The sequence below is a fragment of the Puma concolor genome, chromosome C2 (genome assembly GCF_028749965.1).
Source record: "Puma concolor isolate L17-30 chromosome C2, mPumCon1.1.hap2, whole genome shotgun sequence".
NCBI lineage: Eukaryota > Metazoa > Chordata > Mammalia > Carnivora > Felidae > Puma > Puma concolor.
The window spans coordinates 153,160,455-153,176,770 of record NC_141675.1 but is presented as its reverse complement, the minus strand read 5'-3'; the positions used below and the strand labels follow the sequence as shown (position 1 = coordinate 153,176,770).

At 49.0% G+C, this 16,316-nt stretch overlaps 1 protein-coding gene across 2 annotated transcripts in view; it reads right to left on the bottom strand.

Annotated features, from left to right (window-relative positions):
* The window catches only part of KCNJ15 (potassium inwardly rectifying channel subfamily J member 15), a 78,763-nt gene that overhangs the window by 33,332 nt on the left and 29,115 nt on the right, over positions 1–16,316 (bottom strand). The window contains exon 2 of one of the 2 annotated variants that reach the window (XM_086675978.1): positions 12,502–12,694. The exons of the other annotated variant lie outside the window; for it this stretch is intronic. The gene's annotated coding sequence lies outside the window, so the exon portion shown is untranslated. The remainder of the gene's footprint in view (positions 1–12,501; positions 12,695–16,316) is intronic. 2 annotated transcript variants of the gene reach the window in all.

Genomic DNA, 16,316 nt, shown 5'->3' with positions numbered 1-16,316 from the left:
TGGTGTTTCGGTGCCAACCTTCCTCTCTGTCTCCTTTTCCCTGATTTTAGAGAGCACTGTGGTTTCTTTCCCGACCAGGCTGTGCAGTATGTACTCAATTTATAGTTTACAGGGATTTCTCACACACCCATGTATGTTTTCCACTGAAGTCTGTACTTTTTCCTAGACCCGCCCGAATTCCAGAGCATGGCTCATTTGTGCGCCAAGTTCGTAGTATTTCTCTTTGTCACTCTCCTCTTCTTCTAAAACCTAGGAGAAAGTTACCTTTTTAATGTTTCTGCGTGTTTTTAACAGCAAAAAAACAAAAAAAAATGAAGGATGTCAAAAAAATAATTACAAGGGTAATTTCTGATTCAATCTGCCTTGAGAGCAACCCCGTCAACGGGCTTCTGCCAAGTCTAAAATCTTGTTCGTCAGATTTTGAGTAGCTACAGAGGCATGATCCCTTTTATAAGTAAAAGAATAATAATAAAAAAAAAATCTGGTTGAAGATTTTGTAAGAGTGGTGACCTAGCCTCTGGAATTCTGGGCTCCTTTACAAAGTCAGGAAAACAGAACCATGTAAAAAGGGAATTAGGTCCTCGGGGAGGAAAGTCAGCTCACGTGGGTCATTTTGAGAGTGGTTCTATCTACTGATGCCTAGAAGACAGAAGAGCCTTCCCTGACACGTTCGTCCAAAGCGTCTTCTCTGACTCCCTGGTGTCTCTATGGCAGGCATTCCTCCAAGTTCACGGATGAGAAACAGGGAAGTGGGGGACGAGGCAGAGGCTCACACACGAGGCAGAGCCTGGAGGGGGGGCTCCAGCCCAGGGTTTTCACCTGCTTTCACTACCCTTCTTCTTGCCAGCCATCCTAAGGAAGTGCACTCACCTCGGGCTGGGCGGAAGGGGGTGCTGAAGAATCTGTTCGGGAAGTGGGGCCCTGGGGTGGAGACAGAAGGAACCAGTCTCTGTTGTTTGATGGCTTCCCGTGTGCCCCAAATATGCGAAGACACCGGGGCTCATAACACCAGTGCACGTTACCCTAGGGCTCCATGGCTGGGAGTTCGCACACTTGGATTTCACATCCGGAATGTCTGCTTCCAGAATCCAAAGTCTCTCGTCGTGAGAGCATCCTGCCTCTTTCTTTTTGAAAAATTTGTTTTTAATGTGTATTTATTTTTGACAGAGAGAGAGTGAGAGAGAGAGAGACAGAGCGTGAGCGGGGGAGGGGCAGAGAGAGAGGGAGACACAGAATCCGAAGGAGGCTCCAGGCTCTGAGCTATCAGCACAGAGCCCGATGCGGGGCTCGAACTCACAAACTGGGAGATCACGACCTGAGCCGAAGTCGGACGCTCAACCGACGGAGCCACCCAGGCGCCCCTTGCCTCTTTCTTAACAGAGTGAACTTCTTTTTGTCAAGCTTCCACCATTACCTGCCAGGGGCTTTTTCTCTCTCATGTTTTGTTTCTTTAAGGCTTCAAGAATTCTTATCACATGTGTATATTCTCCTTTCCAGAAGTTTCTGAAAGATTACTCATTTGACTTTTGCTGAGAAAAATTAAGGCTTCCACTCTTTGAATCCACGTATGCATTTTTCAAAAGGGCTATAATACTGCACTTTGTGTTTTGCTGAAGTTTTGTTTAATCACAGTACGGCACCAAACACCCAGAAAGTATTTGCCGCAAAATAAACTTCAAGCTGTAGGTTCAGTGCCAACAGCAGCTAATTGTTCTGAGGGAACTGGCATTGCTTGCTCGTTCTCTCTCCCTCGTTATGACTGTCTTTGTCAGATCCTGCTTGTGTTCACAAGGTCGCTGATCTTAAGAAAGAACAAACTTGAAAAGTCTTGCTTTAATCATGGCAGTAATTAGCAAATTTGGACACTGCATTATCTTTCCCTTTTTACTGGAAACACATTCAAGCATGGGCTTGTCGCTTTTCCAGGGCGTCTCAGGAAGACTGAAGCTCATAACTTGCAAAAACCAGGTATCCATCCAGGTACGAAGGAGCCTGAGTTGCTGGAAACTTCCTTCAGGAGCACATGTCAGTGCCCCTCCCCACGAAACCTATACATTTACAATCGTGATAGAGGTCGATTTATTGGATCACTTGGTTGACTTTCAGGAGGAGAAGGACCGGGCTCGCCACCCTTAGAACGCAGACTGGAAGAGAAGAGACTTTCGCCATCGACGGGCTCAGAAGGGGCCATCCTGCGCTCCTGAGGACTCCGATTTGCCAGCCGCAGTAATCTCTCGGTCCTCTGAGCTTTCACCTGGAGTGTGAGTTGGGAAGAGGCTACCGAGCCCTCTCCACCACCTTGTCTTGTTGGCATTGTCAGACCACCTGCTGCTTCTTCCCCTCAACTTCCAGACCCGCTTCCTGCCCGCTCTGATAAATGAGTCAAGGCGATATCAGTAAGAGCATCTCCAGAACGTTCCTACCGTCTTTTGCTACTTTGGTCTTCCGTCTGCTTCTCTGCTGAGTCCTTCTCTCTCATTCTCTTCCCGTGCGGTGGACTTTTCCTCTAGTCCGCGTCCGCCCCCGCCCCCCACTGGTTATGGTCCCCAAGGTCCTCCGCTCACCCTCCTGTACTGCTCTTTATAGCACGTCTCGTGTCCTCTACCTGACGCTCTTGACCACGCCTGGTCCTGTTATGTTAACTGTTGTTGACCGACAGCACCTCCTCTGAGAACAACTCTGTCTTTCCCTGGGACGCCCCTCCTAGAGAAGTGCCCAGAACTGACTTGTCCCAAACAGAAATCATATTATTTATCTTCCCCAAATGCAGTTACTCCTCCCGGTGTTTGGTCCCGACAACGGCACCCTCGTTCTGCCACCTGTGAAATCCTTCCCTCCTGACTAATGTAGTGCGAGCCCTTCTAATGGACCCTGCCAGTGCCTCCCTTTCCCCTTCTATTACCATGCCGGGCCCCAGGTCTTCAGGCTCTCTACTGGCCTCTCAACACCCCATTCCGGCAAGTCACGTGGCCTGCTCGGCCAGCCTGATAGCCCTAGAGCGCAGCTCAGAACCCCCAAAACCAAAGCTTTCAGTGACCCCTCACTGCTTACCAAACTGGACCCCAGACAGTCCTTGGCAACCCGCCTGCCCCTGAGTCTCATCTCTGGAGGCTTGGTGCTTAAGGCTCTGGCCTCTAGAGGTCAATGACCTTGCATCAGAGCTGGCCTCACCCCTTCTGAAGCAAGCTACATACCCTCTGCACCCTGTTTGCCTCCTCTCGAAAACAAGGCTGATAGCAAAGCCCCCCAGGTAAGATAGACAGTTGTTGTGAGGATTAAGGTGGACCTAGAACCAAGTTGTCTTTAGCGAGCTCTCAGCATCGCCTTGACTGTAGCCATCACTCCCCACCCCCACCCCCCTCCTCCCTGGTGCACCTGCCATTCTGCTCGCTCTGATGGCTCCTCCCATCCTGACTTTCAAAGTCCTGTCCACTCGCCTACACTCTCTCAGATTCCCCGAGGCCTTTCCCGACCGTCCCAAACAGATCTGGTCTTCTCTCTTGACTATCCCCGACCGCTAGCCTGGCTCCTTTTGCGATTCTGTTCTGCCTGACGCCACAGACATTCTGCTGCATGAGTGGTTTCTACTATTTCTTCTCTTCTGTTCCCACCCGTACGTCATCACAGAAGCCGACTGGGGGGATCCCTGCGATCAAGGACTGCGTCTTCTCCCTCGACCACCCAGCCTCCTGCCCAGCTGGCCAGCAGCACACATGCACTGGGCGAAGGGGCTTGGGGCCAGAGCCCAACTCTCCAAACTCCTAATAGGAGTTGATTACAAACTCATTCAATATACATTCCCACCAACTTTGGGTTAGTGCCTCATAGACCATTTCTTCAGCTATCAAAAATTAAACAAAGGGTGCTGCAAAAAAGCGAAGTTTAGAGAACATTCCCAGGAGGCTGGGCTGGACAGGCCAATATCCATCATTATAAAATTTATTTTTAATTTTTTTCATGTTTAGTTTTGAGAGACAGAGAGAGACAGAGAGAGAGAGAGAGTCTGGGAGGGAGGGAGAGGGGTAGAGAGAGAGGGAGACACAGAATCCGAAGCAGGCTCCAGGCTCCGAGCTGTCAGCACAGAGCCTGACGTGGGGCTCGAACTCACGGACCGTGAGATCATGACCTGAGCCGAAGCCAGATGCTTAGCCAACTGAGCTACCCAGGTGCCCCTACAAAATTTATTTTTTTCAATATACATACCCTCACACAGCCTCACACTCCAAAATGCCATGTACTGGCATAGGCTGCTTCCAGTCGGAGTGAGATGCATTTGATTAAAATCACAGCAAAGAGTCTCTTCTAAGGTTTAGTCCCGTAATATTTCATCCTCAAAATGGAGAAATCTTAGAAAATTCTCTTCGACTTAAAATTTAAAACACACTGAGAGCCAAATACCCTGATTGCCACAGGTACACTAATACAGGCCTTAACTAAACATAGCACTTGACGGAGACTAGAAACGACGTGATGCCAGGGCCTTGCCCCCTGGATTAGCCGCACCCTGGGTCAAATCCCCCTCTGCCTCCCAGGATTGCAGCCACTTCCTCCTCTTTCTTTCTTTCCCTTGTTTTCATCCCCAGGATCCAACTTTCAGTGCACGCTCCCATGCCAAAGCCATGGAGTTTTATTTCAGTGTCCTTCTTTCCAAAATACTCTGTATGCTGCTCGCTTTCCCCGCATGGGGTTTATTCAGCTACTTTGTGGTAGGTGCGTGGTGCCCCATTTAAGCACTTCTAGCAGCCGGTCTATCACGTCGAAACGTTCACCGAGGGAAAAAAATACACCAGGTAGTAGTTTTCAGATACATGCTATTTTAAAACACTTTGGATAAAAAGTTCTCTGTTGGCGTAAATGCAGGCCACGGTTCGGGTGAGGATGTAATTATAGCAAAAATCCCACCTTCGTGTCAATGCCTGTTGACTCAATGAGGATCGCCCAAGGAATGATCCGGACCAAGCTCTGGGAGCGCCGAGAAAGCATCAGGTAAGTCTCCGTTGTCCCAGAGCTTACAACTAGTCGGTAGGTGAGACAGACACATAGGTTGCCTTGTAACGTAGGGTTGAGCGGGGTGAGCCAGCTCGTCCGGGAGGGGGAGGGACGTCTACAGAGGGTTCCTAGACCAGGCGTGGCCGGTCATAGATGGCCTCCTGGCAATGGTGCCAGACCCGAGTCTAAACCGGTGGAGAACATTTATCACCTCACTTATGGACAAGCAAATTACACACATAGTGACAATTAAATTATAGACAGTGATTTTAAAAAGAAAGATCTGAAGAGCCAGAATAGACATTATCTTCCCAAAGAATCATAAAAAACGATGCCTATAAAACTCAACACTGCAAGGGCCTGATTGATTCCCAGTTTCAAACACGAAGTGTATTTAAAACTGAGGCCCCAAACGAGATTCTGCCACTGTGGGCCTGTCTACGTTCAGTTTGCGGTTTTCAAAAAGCAGATAAAACTCGGGACCAAATCAGGTCGATCAGGTGAGCATCTGACTCTTGGTTTCGGCTCCGGTCATGATCTCACGGTTTGTGAGTTTGGGATCCTCTGACTTCCTCTCTCTCTGCCCCTCAAAACTCATATAAAGTGAGCAAGTGATTTACTCTAACTACCTCTCTGAGGCATACTCCTATTTTCCCTTCGCATCTACTTTTTATGTCATGTTACATTTTACGTGAGGGGCTGTGAGTGTCTTTGGAAACTCACTTAAATCCTTAGGGAATAAGATGGAGATATATATATATATATATATATATAAAGAAACAAAGAGGCAAAAAGTAAACACATTCTTAGGAGCTGACTATCTGTAGCCATTTCGCGGTCCCAAAGGCCGGCCAGTCACCTGTAGGGATAGCGCAGGTCCCGAAGGTATAACTCAGAGCCAGGACGAACACGAACACTGTAACATGTTCTTGGAGCGAATGACACCTTGCCATCCCACGCCAACAGTAGTCTGCAGAGGTGGCCCCGGTGCGGCCGGATGACATATTCATTGGAGGAGCGAAAGATAGCTATAAGGAAGCAGGAGGTGGGAGGCAGTTCTGTCGCCCAACATGGTCATACAACACGTGACTCCCAGTTAAAGCCTGGCTCTGCCGCAGGACTTCTCAGAGCTTTAGGATGCTGACGATGACTGTGGGGTTCCAAGGGGGGCCTATAGACCGCGGTAGCTTCCTATCTAAGCACAAACCTTATTTTTTGCAGGGCGAGAGTTATGTGGAACCCTCTTCAGGACTCTGCTTGCCACAGAACTTCCCAGGACGGACGATGCTTTACTGTCTAGCTTGACTGAGGTTCAGGATATGCCCTCCTGCCTTTGGGCTGGGAGAACCGCTCTTGCCCCAGAAGCCGGAGCCGGGAAGTATAGGGCCAACGACTAGGTGGTCTCCCCCAGTTCCCAGGAGATCGAGTCATGGAGGCGCTGGAGTGGCACCCTCACTGCCCCCCTCTTACCTCCTGCTGCAGCTCTGGCCTGCCTGGGAGAAGCCAGTTCTGCCCATAGGGGCCAGGTGGGTTGTGGTATCAGGAACTAGAACCCTGAGCATTTCTTGATCAGATCATCCCCGCATTCGTATTGATAAGAATTGAATCATGCGACCTAACACCCAACTCCTTTGTTAAAGACTGTTGTTAAGACCAGCATCCCTATGATGGCACTTTTTTTTTTTTTTTTGACACTGTTTAGAGGGCAATTTGAGGGATGTTTCATCTTTAATACGGACCTCGGGTGGAAATGATGGGTTTGAAACTTATGAAAGAAGACAAGGTGTCGAAAATAAAGCCCCACTGTACGTTGTTAGCATTGGAATGCTCTGTCTACACCTGCAGTTTCATTATTAATGTGTGGGCTAAATACACACCCATGTGGCGTTTGTGACCTGCACTTATATGTCTGTGCATCATGTCGCTCACAGTTTGTTTTATAAAGATCCCTTCCATGGACTTTTGAAGATATAAAGAAGACAGGGCAGATTCTCATTCTTTAGCGTTTAAAGAATTCTGGACAAAGGAACCAGGCGCTCCAAGGCTTGTCCATTTCCTTCAGTTCCTGGCGGGTATGTGGGGAGGGCGTTTTTAGGAAGAGTACAGATGATGTCAAAGGTCGAGGTGTTTCAAAACAAAGGATAAAGTTTTCCAACGTGTTCTCCAAAGGTAGGAATACAGGGCACCTCAGGAAGTGAGAAAGCCAGAACTGGGGAGCTGATCTTGTATTCTTTGGCACGGCGGAGTAGGATAGAACAAGATACGGATGCGCCAGCATTTGCAGGCACAAACATCGCTGAGTGGAGCGTTGTCTGCCTGGTAGGCATGGGTTTTGCAAGCATTCATACGGAGAAATGGCACTGTTAACTTCTGGCAGAACTAGGAACACCATTAACAGAAACCGAGGGAAGAGGCTTTCCCTTGCCAGACACGGGGACATTTCATGGCCATTTCGGGAGGGACACCCCCCAGCCTGTTTGAAGAGAAGCACTTTTTTTTTTTTTTTTATTTTAAGTTTATTTATTTATTTATTTATTTAGAGAGACAGAGAGAGAAAGGGAAAGCAAGAGCACGAGTGGGGTTGGGGTAGAGAGAGAAGTAGAGAGAGAGAATCCCAAGCAGGCTCATGCTGTCAGGACAGAGCCCCTGCGGGGCTTGAACTCACGAACTGTGTGATCGTGACCTGAGCCAAAATCAAGAGTCAGACGCTTAACCGACCGAGCCACCCAGGCGCCCCGACAGGCACACTCTTGATGCCTTTAATATCATGCTAGGTTCTAGGCTCACGACTAGCATGGTATTCTTTGAGTTTTGACGTGAGCACAGCATGAATTTCAGCGCCCACACCCTCTGCTGTAGGAAAAGCAGCATTTTGATAGCAGCTTGCCCTTGGGCCTAATTATGGCCTAAAGGTTTGGCCACGGCACAAGGATCTACATTTCACGGCAACCCGCCAGTGACATGAGGAACATTCTACAGATCTCCCGGATCAATTTTCCATATATCACCGATCATTAGATATGCGTAAGCACAATGGTATTTTCGCTTATCTTTTTCCAGTTACTTACAGGGCAGCCAGCAGTTAAAATTTACATAAGCGAATGCAACCGATCCCTCAGAGATACTAAGTATCAGGCCTTTATTATGTACAACAGGGTGGATTTATCCTGAAGGTAATGACATTAGCTTCAAGATGCCTCACTTGCGCTGAACCTTTGTACCTAGTTTTCTAGTCACGTTTTTCCTTAAAGAGCGCCCCGACATTGAATATTCTTCAAGCTCCATATGATCTTGATGAGCCTCTGGTGCCGGTACTCGAGAAAACACACAAGAATTTCATAGTCATCAGCCCGACACTAGGAAGCAACTTCAGCTGAAATACAATGTGGATTGAAACCCAAATCTGACTACCTGGGTCCTCCAAACAGCCTGAGAACTGGATCCCAACTCAGAGGCGTCCCCTGTGTCCCCCATCGGCCCCATGCTGATCTGTGATCCCAGGGGCATGGTCAGGTTGAGAACCCAGACCCTGGGGGTTGATGGGGGTTGGTCAGCGGCCAGGGCAGGCACACTGGCTCTTGGCCAGCGCCACAGCCCCCGCCCCCCAAGGAACTGCTTACTTCTCCTTTTACTGTGGATCAACACGTATTCAGATTGCTCTGAATTTGAGCCACCCAGTGGTGGGAAAGAATGAAATGAAACTGTTGCTAAATCTTTGCAACATTTCCTCCTGGCCTCAGCCCCCAGGCAGCACAGACGTGCTTTTCCACTGTAATTGCCAATTGCTTCCTGTGGACATGTGTGTTTTTGTATCAAATATCAACACCTTGTCCTTCTCGTGTCCCGCCCGTCTGATGCTGTGAGCATGATCAGGCATCCCTGGTTCATGACCGTATCATGACTAAAACACCTGGCATTGTGTGCTCTAGAATTTTAGGTCTAGAACCACAGACTGTATTCTGGAATCAGGCTGTATGTGACCTTCTAGAGTCAAATTGGATGGTGCTGACTATGGGTTTACCGATCTTTCCACCTGTTAAGGCATCCTGCCCACTGAAGGGAACACAGGTCCACAGACCCCTCACGAGTTCTGATGACCTTTCTTTAAGAGAAGCGTTTGGGCTAAAATGCCCTGGGAATATGGTCAGCATTTCCACGTGGACTCCAGCTGCACCCTGCTGAGCGGAGAAGCCCTCACCACCGTCTGCATTAAACCCACAGAACATTTTGTGACATTCGTCAGATTCCAGTTTCTTGCCTTTTTTACGCAGGAATGTGGATTTTGCTCATTCCCCCCCCCCCTTTCATCTCAACAAAGTAACACTTACAAGATAAAACTTTTTTCCCCCAGAACATATTTTTTAGATTATAAATTATTTCCTTCCTTCTCTGCCCTCAACCCTCCCTGTCAAGGTGGGGAAGCAGGATGTCCTCTTGTCCTTTAGTTGAGGGAAGGCTTGGCATTTCTAGAACTGCTCACTTCTGGCCACAGGGTTCCCTTCACCTGCCTGTAAAAGCAGCGATGGGGGAAAGCTACCTGAACGGCAGCAGAGGGCCAGGCGTGCTGGGTCAGAGCTGTCTGCTTCCCGGGCACTGCATCCTTGAGGGGCACAGAGCAAGGCTATCCCACCACCCGGGGCGGCCGCACCCCACTCTCCAGCTGCCCCCACAGCCCCGCGGCCAAGGTGGATCCATGACACGGAGGCGAAGGGCAGAGGAAACCGAAGGATGGATAATAACCTCAGTCTGATATGCCCCTTGCATCTGTCCATGAATACGCAACACCTTCTTCTTTGCAAGCATCCAAACTAACATGAACTCTCGCCATAGCTTCCTAATTATTTTTGAAGTCGAGCTACTTTGACTTGAAGGACGAATTCAAACACATTTGGAGATACCCGATTTTGTCCAGTGTGAGGTGCTTAATAAAATTGCCGCGGGCAGGGGGAGTGGGGAGGGGCGCGTGGGTGGCTCAGTCGGCTGAGCGTCCGACTTCGGCTCAGGTCATGATCTCACGGTCCGTGAGTTCGAGCCCCGCCTCGGGCTCTGTGCTGACAGCTCGGGGCCTGGAGCCTGCTTCAGAGTCTATGTCTCCTTCTCTCTCTCTGCCCCTCTCCTGCTTGCACGCTGTCTCTCTCTCTCTCTAAAGTAACATTAAAAAATTTTTTTAAAAAACTTGCGAAAAGACAGCAGCTGAATCACCTATGTATTAAAGACTGCAGGAAATGATTAGGGAGATTTATATGCCTTGAACAGGGGATAGTCGTCTGTGCCCTATCATGCTTACGGCTCTGTCTGTGGACTGCTTGTGTCGCTTCTAAGGTTCTGATGCGGCCAGCAGGCAAATACAGTCCACGAGCAGCTCAGGACTCTGACGCGAGGCATGCGAGGAAGTCAGCGGATGACTCCGTGCCTCTATCCGGGGAGGGGGTGCGGCAGGAAAGGCAATTTCGAGTGTTAGACGTTCACTGATTAGGTCTGAAAAGGTTTGCCTCTGTGCAGCCGCTGCCCCACATGGGTGGGTTTTCTTGTGCTGAGCATGTTGCTGTCTTTCAGGTATATAATTACACACACATGCGCACACACACGCACACACACCGAAACAAGAAAGCACAGCCCTTTGGAGATCTCCTGCACGCCAGGGCAGAGCCGGGGTGTGCTGAGCCCTGTGTGAAGAAACCCGCAGACCCGATTTTACTGGCTGTCACGGCCGCTGGCGTGGGAAGCCTGGGGTCTCGCTCTCCTTCCCTGCAAACACGGGCCGTCTGCTCTGGCTTGAAGTGTGATGAGAGGAAACGGGAAACAGCACTTTCCGTAAAATGACCACAACTGCTGGTGGAGGAAGGAGTGGTAAGAGGGTGGGAGGGCTTTTTAAAAATGTGTTTTCCTTAAGCTTCCAGAATCACAACATTCAACCTAGTCTATTCCTGCAAACCCCCAACGATTTATGCGTTGATTTAACTCGGTGAAGACCCGTCAGCTCCGTTATTTGAGCATTTCTGGGATACGGATGACCCCGGTCTGGTTAAAGTCTTCTAATTTGCAACCTTTAGGGGAGACTTGCCATGTTACCTCTGGGTGGCTCCCTGCATGCTCGTTGATTACATTTGCAGCTAGAAAAGAAGGAAAACTGCTCAAAACAAAAACAAAAACAAAAACAAACCAAAAAAGCCCCGGGAAGGAAGAGCGGAGGAGGGAGCCCTGCATGAGGTAAGTAAGTGCTGACTTGCACGGCCAGCGTCCTGATACTTTCCATCAGCGGCTGGTGTTTGAATTGAACACGAGTGGTGGCCGCATTTGACTCTCTCCTTTGGATCCTTAGGACAAGTGTAAGTCGAGAGAATCCGTCACCTCAGGCTATGGCTGCTCGTTATACAGGTGTGTAAACATTTACAAAGACAGGACCCAATAGGGTAAGATCTGGGATGGCAGCCGACTGTGCGTGAGTGTGAGCGGGGTTCTGAGGTTTCAAAGAAAGGACTTGACAAATCCTTTGTCATTTTCTTTTTTTTTTCAAAACGCTTCCTTTAGGTAAACACACACACACACACACACACACACACATGAAACAAAACAAAGATTAAACTATTTTCCGCGCGGAAGAAATAAACCCACGCACGTGTGAATCGAGCGGGGCACACGATTCGGGTCTTGGATTCCGTCCAGTTGAACATCGCGTTGTGGGGTCAGTTTCCCGACCCGCGGCACAGAGAAGCTGGGAGGTCAAGAAACACCGCCTCGGACGGCAGGTTCTCATATCCTCCGGGCGACACCACGCGGAAGTGCAGGCAGGAGACACAACACCGGTTTCACGGGAGTGAAATTCCACGCCGAGTGACATTGCTCAGCTGAGAGCAGCGGGAACTCACAGGAAATCACACACGGGTTCTAAGGCAGACGCCTTCCCCCGCCGGGTTGTGAACAGGGTTCCTAATGTTTCCGAAGCCAGAATTGTTTACCTACCGTGGAAAACTTACGTAACTTTCTCCCTCTCTCTCTCCCTCTCTCTCTCTCTCATGAGGATAGGTAACAGATTTTAAACTATTCCGGTGAGGTTTCGCCTTACGGCAGCCCACCCTGACTTCTCCCCGGACAAAGGAAGCTCACGGCCAGAGAACGACCCAAGAACTATCTCATCCCTGCAAATCAGTACCAAACTCGCTCCAACAGACACCGTGAGAGAAAACACTAGCAAGGAGAAGCCGGAGTCATTCCGTCCCTCCACCTAGATCACTTACACCCACAGCAAACAAGACCACATCTGGATATGGTTTCCCAGGCAGGAATAAAGCGCTTTTTTTTTTTCTTTTTGCCCCATCATTAAGTAAAAACCCGCTTTCCACATGCAAACGGCACTTGTAAATCTCCCCCAGATAAGCTAGGAAGTTTTGAATGATTTAAGTGAGTTTTAAGAGACTCACCAACCCCCTTCATTGCCTTGGAGTAAAGTTTTCCAGAAAACCCTGCAGCCGGCTGAGGGCTCCGGTATTGACCGAGGCGCGTACCTCTTACCTGCAGGGATGCACCGGGCTCCTGGCTAGAAGGCAGGCGGTGACCTGGCAAAGAAATGGTCCTGGTGATACAGGTCGCCTTGGGAAAGATCGGTGTTTGGGTTGGTTCTCTCAGAGTGAAGAAAAGTCTCTCGCTGCTCGCTGTCAGTCAAAAACTAGTTGGTACAAGTTTCAGGAGGATTTACCTGAAGGAACTGAAGAGAGGAGGAAAGAGATTGGGAGAGATTGAGCGGAGGGAGGAGGGACCTGGAGGGAGGAGGGGGGGTGGGGGGGAGGGAGAGAGAGGGAGAGAGAGAGAGGGAGAGGGAGAGAGGGCTCCATGATGTCAGCAGTGTGCCTTAAGGAAACCTACAGACCAGCAAAACATTCTAGTGGACACCAGCCCTGAGGTCCCTGAACACCTGTAGGAGAGAAAGCTGATGTCCTTTTCAAGAAAAGGGCCATGTAGCCGTTGAGGAAACCCGGGCCACTCAAAGCCTGTTTTTAGGCCCTTTTGCCCGAATAAACCATAAATAAATAACCAGACGCTCTCTTGTAGCCAGCTCCCCTATACCTCCTGTTCCCTCCTCCTCACCCTGTCCCCACTGCAGCTGAATGTTAACAGAAACTCCTGCCTCTTGGGAAAAGCAGAGGGAACCTGTACCGATGACTCATATGGTGACTATATACATAAAAGCAAAATATCACCGAGAAAAACTGTGTGCTTTCCGCTCGATCTCCTTACGGCCATGTTGATTTTTCCTGCAGCCTCTGTGTTCTCTGATCAGGAAGCATAAAGAAGTCGGACGGATATGGGTAAAATCAGGTTCTTCTGGGTCGCGGAAGCTGGGGTTGAGGTTCCCTGTTGGAATCTGGCTTCCAGCGTTTGTGTGCAGAGTCTGGGGCCTTTATGACTTCCGTCCTCGAAGCAGAAGGCTAAGGGGGAAGCCTCAGTCTCTGGACATGGAGGCAGAGTTTGCTTCTGGGGCACAGTGGTAAGTCCTCCCTCTACCAAGCCGTTTCTTGCGGCCATGACCCATCCAGGGGAGGCCCGTCCAAGGCCTGTGCGGGTCTCCAGGCTCCCCGTGGCCAGAGTGCACAGGGGCCCCAGCAAACTCCGAGGCGATGACTTTCCCACAGGCGCCTGCCCCAGTGAGACCTCCTGCATGGGCCCAAAGGCAAGGCCAAGGGAAGCGAAGGCCGTCTGTCACAAAGGTGACGACGGCACCCTCACACCCACCCTGTGCAGGCGCCTCGGAGGGCTCAGGGCTCTGCGGCTGCTTTATGCTGAATGATTTGTTGGAAGCAAATGATACGTCCCCTCCCCTGATTTCTGGGGTCCGCGCTGCTGTGCATTATCCCCTCGACTCCACGCTGGGCGCCGCTGTGGCTTTTCAGGCGGCCGGAACTCAATGGGGGCAGGAAGGGGTGAGGGGTTATTCTCCTTTTTAAGGGGGGATGTCTGAAAGTCCCTATTTTGTCCCACCCCCTCCCTTGACTCCAAGGACTGGCGTAAATCATTCCCTTTTTTTCCGGTTCCCCAGTGGGAACAGTGCACCCTTCCCTTTTGCTCTTCTCTTTCCCGGGAAGCAAGGGCTTCCTCTTCTGCCCGCGAGAGTACGGTGGCCCCTCCGAGAAGATGCTGGGCTCCCCGGGGGCTCAGGGCTTGAGAGGATGAAGACGACACGGAAGGTGCAGACACCTTCCAGCTGGTGATCTTACTCCAGATCGTAGAATCAGACGGACATCATAGGAGGCTCGTAAGGAAGCCCCATATAAAATAGGTAGGGGCGCCTGGGTGGCTCAGCCAGTTGAACGTCCGACTTCAGCTCGGGTCATGATCTCACGGTTCGTGGGTTTGAGCCCTGCATTGGGCTCTGTGCTGATGGCTCAGAGCCTGGAGCCTGCTTCCAATTCTGTGTGTGTCTCTCTCTGCCCCTCCCCTGCTCATGCTCTCTCTCTCTCTCTCTCTCTTTCTCTCTCTCAAATAAACATTAAAAAATTAAAAAAAAATAAAACAGGTAAACACAGAAGTGGAGAATAACAAGAAAGGGGAAACCCAACTTCAAGGTCTGTCTGTATCCTACCTCAGGTGATGGGCACAGGCTGCCCTACCAGCCCAGAAGGTTCTCCATCAGATCTGCATTTACCCAATTGACCCCATTCAGGACTCAGCCCAATGGCACCTGCTCAGGGGGGCTGGGCCCCTCATCTCATGGGACCCCAACCCAACTCGCTTCCTAGGTCTCCCTTTTACTCTGCATGTCCCTGAGCACCGCCTGAATTGTGCTGGTTCTTTATCGTTTCTCGCTGGTTTCATTTAGACTCAACCGCACCAGTCTTGTTTGCTGCATGCCCCTGGCACGTCGGAGTCCCTAAAATAATCAGTTGTCACGTAGATTTGTAAACGGACACTACAGTTTGTGACAATTGAAATTTAATTCTTATTTTCTTACTTTTTGATGAATATTTCCGGTCTCCGCTTTAATTAATAAACTAACATTTGAATACTCGTTCTCAACTTATTCTCAGGATCTTTCAGGGATGTTACCAATTTGATACTCAGGCTAAAAAGGCACGATTAGTTGCATTGAAAGGCGAGGGAGGCAGAGAGGTTAAGTGATTTGCTCAGAATCATAGAGCTGGAAGGGGGTCAGGGGTGAGGCTCAAAACAGTTCTGTCTCTCAGCCCATGCATTTTTCATTAGGCTACATTTTTCTCAAATTAGTCTATGGTGGGCATACATATGCATGTGTCGATTCCTTTGAATATACTACACGAATATGTAGTCATACATTACATGAATGATAATCACGGTCTAGTGTTCTGGCTTTCGTTCTTGCGGGGCCATACAAAGTAGAGCTCATGTTCATTCATTTCATTCATCACACACTCTTAAACGTGATGAAAGAAGGAAATGAGCTCAAAATAGTGTGAATACATGAAATAATTTAGAGGTTAAGACAATTAGGTGCTGAGGTTGTAGGTAAACAAAAGGTGGCGAGGCATTAAAAATGCAAGGCAAAGTGTGGGGAGGTGAGTAGGAAAGTTCTAGAAAAGTATCTATATGAGATTTCGGTCCCACAGGGACAGACTTTCCTTAGCATGTTTTGATAACCGAATGAGCTAATTATTTCGGAAGCTAAGTGAGAAAACCAGGGTAAATTATTAATCTTGACCGAAAACATTTTGGGTCACCCAATCTCTCTCCTATCCAGTGAATGAAATCTGCTTTACAAGCCACTTCTAGAGAGGAGGGTCTGGAATCTATGATCAGATTTCTTCAAAACACATAGCATATCATCTTGTAATTGAAGAGGGTTAATGTTATTAGTCTATTAGCTTAAAATAAAAAATAAACATGAATGAGTATTCAGTAAATCTTTCTTTCTCCCTTCTTTCCTTCCTTCCTTCCTTCCTTCCTTCCTTCCTTCCTTCCTTCCCTCCCTCCCTCCTTCCCTCGCTCCCTCCTCCCTTCCTTCCTGATTAATTGAAAGCAAGACTCTTACATGTGTCAAATTTGACTAGAGTACACATCTAAAGTCTGCATTTTTATCCAAAGTTCTAAAATGATGTCTTAAAACTGGACAGAAAAGGTCACAAGACCTAGGCCTTTCAGGAGAGCCATTTCCCAAGAATAATTTCCAAAAAAAGAAAATGCTGTCGTGCTTCCAATTCTCATCTTGGCTTAAATGGAGACATAAAAAAACCTTCATTCTCTCAAACACCTTAAGTGTTTTAAGAGGAAAAAAGTACATTTTTACCTTTGAGCAGATCTATTTAAGTTGCTTCAGATATGGGACTGTTGATGGAGTGTTATGTCAGTGTTATGTTAAA